This window comes from Phoenix dactylifera, chromosome 4 (assembly GCF_051530095.1).
Source record: "Phoenix dactylifera cultivar Ajwa chromosome 4, Ajwa_hap1_PhDact_Kaust_v1.1, whole genome shotgun sequence".
NCBI lineage: Eukaryota > Viridiplantae > Streptophyta > Magnoliopsida > Arecales > Arecaceae > Phoenix > Phoenix dactylifera.
The window spans coordinates 10,386,215-10,393,623 of NC_143193.1; positions in this window are offsets into that span (position 1 = coordinate 10,386,215).

The window sequence follows — 7,409 nt, forward strand, 5'->3', positions numbered from 1 at the left end:
ATAAGAGAGGAAGAGAGGCAGAGGGAAGGAGAAGAGTGAGAAGAAGAGAGAAAGAAGAGGGAGACGAGAAGGGAGGAAGAGAGACCAGAGAAAGAAAGGTGGGAAAGAAATCTTCAATACTTCATTAACCCTAATCAACATAAAAGTCTCCTATAAATAGGGCCCAATAAGAACAATTAAAATAAAACCCCCTTACACAAAATAATTCCCAATAAGCCCAAACTACACAAATAAAGTCCAACAATAATAAAATTGCAAGCAAACCTAGAAATAAAAGAAAATATAAAATGCAAATAAAATTGGGGACTAAACGGCAGGGTGGTCAGCTCTAATGTCCCCATCACTCTCCATCTCCTATTTGCTTTCTTGACTAGGATGACATTGGCGAGACACTTAGGGTAGTCCACCTCTTGATGAGGCCGGCATCAAGGAGGTTGTTCACCCCCTCATTAATTACTTGTTATCTTTTGGAGGCAAAACTTCTCCTTTTCTATTATAGTAGTTAGTAGCTTGGATCCACGTTTAACCTGTGAACCATGATAGAAGGATCCATTACTGGGATGTCGACTATTGTCTAGGCAAACACATCAGCATTGGCCTGAAAAAAGTAGACGAGCTAAGTTTTGGTTTCCTCATCTAGAAGAGATATGAACTGCATGGTTCCATCGTCGCTTTCATCGTACAGTCGTACCAAAATGAGACCTTCGACCAGTTCCCCTCTCTGCTCCTTCAATCATCTCATGCATCTAGACCTCTTATGGGCATTGTCTCTATTGGCTTTACTTTCCCCATAAGAGTAACCATATAGCACTGTTGAGCTATGGCTTGATCTCCTTGGACTTCTCTGATGTTGTTCTTAATAGGAAACCGCATCAATGGGTAATAAGTGGGCACAATGGCCCTCATGGTATTTAAGCCAGGTTAGCCCAAGATGGCATTACAGGTAGAAGAAATTTTAACAACCAAAAAATTTATCATAATAGTTGCCTGCCATAGCTACTGGCCTGCTGTGATTGGGAGCGCGATAACATCCTTAATAGGTACCGGCTTCTTAAAGAATCTAACTGGAGGGAGTCAATCTTCCTCAACTGATCTAGTGTCATTTTCATTTTCAAGAAGCTGGAAAGAAAAAGCACCATTATGGAAAAAGAAAGAAATAAGCAGCACCAAAGGAAAAGGGACCTGCTAAAGGCAATCACATTCAAGGAAAGGATGCAAAATGTCATTTCTGTAGGAAGCTTGGACATATAAAAACTGAGTGTCCAAAATGTAAGGCTTGGTTCGAAAAGAAGGGTAAGTTTTATGCTTATGTATGTTTCGAATCAAATCTTGTAAACGTTCCTACTAATACTTGGTGGTTAGATTCGGGTGCTAATGTTCATATTTCCTTAACAATGCAGGGATTCCTTACATGCTGTACACAAAATCCAATTGAACGTTTCATCTTCATGAAAAATGAGAATAAGGCCAAAGTTATGGCCATTGGAACCTTTCGTTTAATTTTAAGTACCAGTCATTATTTAGACCTTCATAATACTATTTTTGTGCCTTCTGTAAGGTGTAATTTGATTTCCTTGTCAAAACTTGATATTGATGACTATTCTTTTTCCTTTCAGAATGGTTGTTTTAGTTTATTTAAGAATGTTATTCCTATTAGTTCTAGTTTTCTTTCTAATGGCCTTTATCAGCTTTGCCTTGATAATACCTTTGTTAAAAATGTTTATACCCAACACCATGAAGTTTGCATTGGAATCAAAAAGAACATGATTAATGAAAAGTCTTATGACTTGTGGCATAAAAGGTTGGGGCATATCTCTAAAGAAAGGTTACAGAGATTAGTAAAGAAAGGGATTCTTTCGATTTTTGGATTTTACTGATCTCAGTATGTGTATGGATTGCATTAAAGAAAAGCAAACCAAACATATAAAGAAAAGTGCTACAAGGAGTAAGGAGCTTCTTGAAATAATTCATACAGATATATGTAGACCTTTCTCCACATAATATTTTGGTAGAGAAAAGTACTCTATCACCTTCATAGATGATTTTTCATGGTATGGATAAATTTATTTGCTACATAAGAAATCTCAAGCCGCTACGGTCCTTGAGATATTTCTCACTGAGGTTGAAAGACAGTTAGATAAAAAGATAAAAATCATTAGATCAGATCGAGGTGGTGAGTACTATGGTAGATATAATGAATCGGGTCATAACTCTGGCTTATTCGCCAAACTTCTTGAACAACGTGGCATTGTGGCACAATACACTATGCCTGGTATGCCTCAGCAGAATGGTATTGCTAAAAGGCGTAATCAAACATTACTAGATATGGTTAGGAGTATGATAAGCAGTTCTACCTTACCCAAGTCATTGTGGAGTGAAACTCTTAAGACTGTTGTGTATATCTTGAACCGTGTCCCTAGTAAGTTAGTTCCAAAAACTCCTTTTGAGTTATGGACTGGAAGGATACCAAGTTTGAGACATATGCATGTCTGGGGTGTCCAGCTGAAGCAAGGCTTTACAGTCCACATGAAAAAAAATTGGATCTTAGAACTGTAAGCAGGCACTTTATTGGTTACCCAAAGAGATCCAAAGGGTATAGGTTTTATTGTCCCAACCATAGTCCGAGAATAGTAGAAACTGGAAATGCCAAATTTCTTGAGCTTAGTGAAGTCAGTAGGAGTAAAGAATTGAGAGATGTAATCATTGAGGAAGTGCGGGTTGATGTTCCAATACCCATTTTTCAGAAAGCATTACTGTTCCGCCTAATGATCATTCTAATGATACTGTGGAACATGTAAATAATGATCCATCTCATAATGAGAATGCCGCTGATGAACAAGCTATGGAGATACCAGAACAGATGATGTTACGTAGATCTCAGAGGGAACGAAGACCTGCTATTTCATCTGATTATGTAATATATGTCCAGGAACATGAATTTGTAATTGGAACAAGTAATGATCCAATTACATTTTCACAAATTAAAGGAAGAAGTGATTCTGATAAATAGATTGATGCCATGAAGGAAGAGTTAAAATCCATGGCCCAAAACAAAGTTTGGGATCTCATTGAATTGCCTGTAGGATGCAAAAGAGAAGGATGTAAAAGGTTTTCAAAAGAAAACATGACTTTAAAGGCAATGTGCAAGAATATAAAGCCAGACTTGTGGCCAAAGGTTTTACTCAGAAAGAGGGCATTGATTATAAAGAGACTTTTTCTCCAATATCTAAAAAGGACTCTTTCAAAATTATTATGGCATTGGTGGCTCATTTTGATTTGGAGTTACACCAAATAGATGTGAAAACTGCCTTTTTGAATGGAAGTTTGGATGAAGAGGTCTACATGGAGCAGTCGGAAGGCTTCTCTGAAGAGGGTAAAGGTCACTTGGTCTGTAAGCTCAATAAGTCAATCTATGGACTTAAACAAGCTTCTCGACAATGGTATCTAAAGTTTCATAATACCATTATTACCTTTGGATTTAAGAAAAACATCGTTGATCGATGTATATATCTGAAGGTCCGTAGAAGCAAGTTTATTTTTCTAGTCCTGTATGTTGATGACATATTATTGGGCAGTAGTGATATGGGTCTACTGTATGAAACTAAGAGTTTTCTCTCAAAGAATTTTGAAATGAAAGACATGGGTGAGGCATCTTTCGTGATTGGAATCGAAATTTTTTGAGACCGAAAACGAGGATTGTTGAGATTGTCTCAGAAAAGTTATATAGGAAGAATTCTTGAGAGATTTGGAATGAAAGATTGTTCATCTTTAGATACTCGATAACGAAAGGTGATAAGTTCAGCATCTCACAATGTCCCAAAACTGATTAGGAGCGGAAGGAGATGGAAAAGATTCTGTATGCTTCCATTGTGGGAAGCTTGATATATGTGCAAACTTGTACGAGGCCAGATATTAGTTTTGCGGTTGGCATGCTTGGGCGTTACCAAAGTAATCCAAGAATGTCCCATTGGAAATCTGTGAAGAGGGTACTGTGCTATTTGCAAAGAACTAAGGATTATTTGCTCACCTTTAGAAGACCTGATAATCTAGAGGTGATTGGATACTCAGACTTTGATTTTGTTGGTTGCTCAGATAGCAGAAAATCCACTTCTGGTTATGTATTTTTGCTAGCAGGTGGAGCTATTTCCTGGAGGAGCATGAAGCAAACCATTACTGCTTCGTCTACAATGGAGGCTGAGTTTGTGGCGTTCTTTGAAGCCACAGTGCATGATTTATGGCTGAGGAACTTTATCTTAGGACTTGAAGTTGTCGACTCTATAGCCAAGCCACTGAGAATTTATTATGATAATTCCTCTGCAGTCTTTTTCTCCAAGAACGACAAGTATTCTAATGGTGCGAAGCATATGGAGCTCAAATACCTTAGTGTCAAGGAACAAGTACAGAAACAAACAGTATCCATAGAACACATTGAGACTTCACTTATGGTTGCCGATCCTTTGACGAAAGGATTGACAGGAAAGAAATTTAAAAAACATGTTGACAATATGGGTCTTATGTATTTATCCATGTTTTGAACATGTCAGTGAGCTCATTAATGTATTGGATGTTTTCTTCTAGACATACATGGATATCCAAATATAATTGTTTATGTTTTCTTGTTTTCCACTTATGTGTACATTGAATGGTGTGGATGAAAGATGACAAGAAAAATATCTGAAATAGACATGAATGTGAACCCAAGGCATTATGATAGTAGCCTTATGCCCCTATAAAAGATCATGTTGAATGAAGTTGCTAGTGTTGTGGTACATGTAAGGAATTTTGTTGATTGAATAACAAATGACCACCATGACTCGCATTGGTAGCCAATTTGACATTGATATAATAGAACTCATATGAAGTATATTGGACTAGGAAGATTTTCTAATGAAAAGCGTGCATGTGTATGATTTTAATGTCATAACCCATAATAGTCGTTTACAAAATTAAAGAAATAGTTTTGAAGTATTTTCAAATTACAAAGAATATTTTATTTTGTTTTATGGGTGTATGGGCCAAGTAGGAGAATGTAAGAATATTATTAAATTAATATTTTATTAAAGTGTCTCACACATCCTATAATACCCAATTAAATGATTATGGGTTATTACTAGTCCAATTATATTTATAGGTAGAAGACCTATTAAAAAGAGTCTTTTGATTTTCTTGCTGGTAGAAAACCTATTAGAAGAGTCCTTTGATTTTCTTGATGATGGAAGACCTATAAAAGAAATGAGAGACTCTAGGATTTATACCTACAACATAATTTGTGCCTCTAACCATCGTGAGACACTCTTGAGGAATGTTGTTAAGGTGATCTTTCTCTCTAAAAGCAAGGGCAGATTTTGGCAATGGATACAGATACGTCTTTATAGTTTTATAATCCGCATTATAATTGGGATTAACATAATAATTCAAGATCTTCTTAATGTATAATTTCATATTTGAAATTATAACACAAACACTTTTGAGAGCACCCCTTCCACTCTCATAAAGTACTTGGAAGTCGCTTGCACAACCAACCAAGATTTAAAGAGAAAATTAAAAAAAAAATAGGTACGAGACATTTCACACGTTAAAAAAAAGAGCTATTTTGCAGCCTCGTTATATCCCACCATGATCAACAAATCACAACTGCTCACACATTCCGATACATGCAGAAAACAAGATTAATTATACTTCTAAACAGTAAACGAAATCTCAATAAGAAGAAAAGAAGATTTTCGCTGGCCCTTCTTTATCTTGGACCGATCCACAGATCACAAGTTCACAACGTTTTATTCTTTTCACGTGCACAGCACATGCATGTTGCTAAGAATATACATATAATACAGGATGGATGCCATTGACCGGAAGGCATATGGACGCGTGCCCCACTTTGCATCGGATTACATTATAAGAGACGGCAAACGTACATAAGGCTCCAGGTGAAAGCCAACTATGAGGCATGGGGACTGGACCATTGCTAAAGGTATATCAAAGTTGTCATTCAGTCAAAAAAAAATGTTAAATATTTTATTTTTTAATTTACGTAGGTGTATCTCCAGTCGGATGATTTAATTCATCCATTATACTAATAAAAAAAATTATCATATAGCCACCTAATTTGCAGCCCTAACCATTTGGAAGCCTTTCATTAAACTGGGGCACAGACAATACATAAAGAAGATAAATTATAAAGTTCATGCTGATGGATAGATGGTTTAACCTACGTATAGCACTGTCTACTAAGAAATTGCACTATGACCGATACTTAACATGGTTGTTACATTCCTATAGATCATGAAAAATTATTAGTTGGACCAAATCTACCAGCTTAGCCACTCTTTCAATAACTGGACATCCCTCCCTCCCTCCTGCTTTCACAATGCGGCTGGCAGAGGTGGATCCTGCTATCGCCTGTGTATGTTGGGGCTAAAAGAGCAGCAATGGTGGCACTTGGAAAAGATCAATACGTGGGGTTTGTTCTGGCAGACTCCTCAAGATGTGACGACATCAGAAACGGTTTTCTGATTGGAGCACGATGGGGAGGTTGAGGCAGAGAGAACTACTAGTTTAGTGTGGCAAGAAGGGCAAAGGAGGTGGCGATGAAGTGGATGGGGCCACAAGAACTAAGGTACCGGATGGTGTGGTGGTTATCGAAAGACCATAGATCAAGAGAAGAGGATGGTAGCAAGGCAATAGATGCGACAAGCTGGCCCCTCTATTCATCGGATTTAAAGATCGAGTAGGGGATCAGCCGCATCTTTTATATATATATATATATATATATATATATATATATATATATATATATATATATATATATATATATGGGGATTGGTAACCTATTCTCTATTATGGTAGGTTATCAATCTACTCATTTTTTATTGGACAAAAAGTACCCTTACTTTTTATAACTCTTAAGGATATTTTATGTCTTTTTACTATCCCACATTAACTCACCCTCTCAACCCCCAATTAATACTCTCTCTCTCATATATATATATATATATATAAACATACATACATACAAACAAACATACATACATATATGTATGTATGTATATATATAGATAGATATATATACATATATATACATACATATATATATATACATATATATATATACATACATATATATATACACACATACATATATATATATATATATATATATATATATATATACATACATATATATATATACACACATACATATATATATATATACATACATATATATATATATATACACACATAATCATACATACATATATATATATATATATATATATATATATATATATATATATATATATATGTAATTGGGAAGTTGAGAGGATGAGTTAATGTGGAATTGTAAAAAAACATAAAATACCTTTAAGAGTTATAAAAAGTAAGGATATTTTTGTCTATGGAAAAATGAG